The following is a 635-nucleotide window of genomic DNA, read 5'->3' as shown; positions in this document are numbered from 1 at the left end:
AGATGGCTCCATGGTTAGGAGAGTCTACTACTCTTGCAGGAAATCCAGGTTCCGTTCCCAGGACACAGGATGGGTGGCTCACAACCACCTGCAATGCAGCACCAGGGAGATCTAACAACTCTGGCCTCTACAAGCACCTGCGCTCACATGTTCACACACAGACATATACACAATTAAAAACTAATAATAATAATAAATCCTTTTTAAAAAAACAAGCAACGCCAGCTTTGGCAGGACATATACTGAAACTGGAATGATACAAAGATTAGCATGGTCCTTGTGCAAGGATGTCAGAGAAATGCATGAAGCATTAATTCCAATAATTTTTCATCAATACAAATACTATTCAGGGGATGGAGAAATGACTGAAGATTAAAAAGACTTGCTTGGGGCTGGAGAGATGGCTCAGTGGTTAAAAGCGCTGAGTGCTCTTGCAGAGGACCCAAGTTTCAATCTCCAGCACCCACATGGCAGCTCACAACTGTCTGTAGCTCCTGTTCCAGGGGATCCAACACCTTCACACAGATATATATGCAGTCAAAACACCAATGTACATAAAATAAAAATTAAAAAAATAAAAAAAGAAGACTTGCTTGCTGCTCTTTCAGAAGAGCCAAGTTTGGTTGCCAGCATCC

General features: G+C 42.0%; 1 non-coding gene across 1 annotated transcript; it reads left to right on the top strand.

Moving 5' to 3' along the window:
* Positions 1 to 220: 220 nt before the first annotated feature.
* On the top strand, positions 221 to 328 carry LOC132651264 (U6 spliceosomal RNA). Its single transcript, XR_009589043.1, has one exon. It is a non-coding gene; the product is annotated as a U6 spliceosomal RNA (small nuclear RNA).
* Positions 329 to 635: the final 307 nt, after the last annotated feature.

Source organism: Meriones unguiculatus, chromosome 1 (assembly GCF_030254825.1).
Source record: "Meriones unguiculatus strain TT.TT164.6M chromosome 1, Bangor_MerUng_6.1, whole genome shotgun sequence".
NCBI classification, from domain to species: domain Eukaryota; kingdom Metazoa; phylum Chordata; class Mammalia; order Rodentia; family Muridae; genus Meriones; species Meriones unguiculatus.
This window is presented reverse-complemented; position numbering and strand designations above follow the sequence as displayed.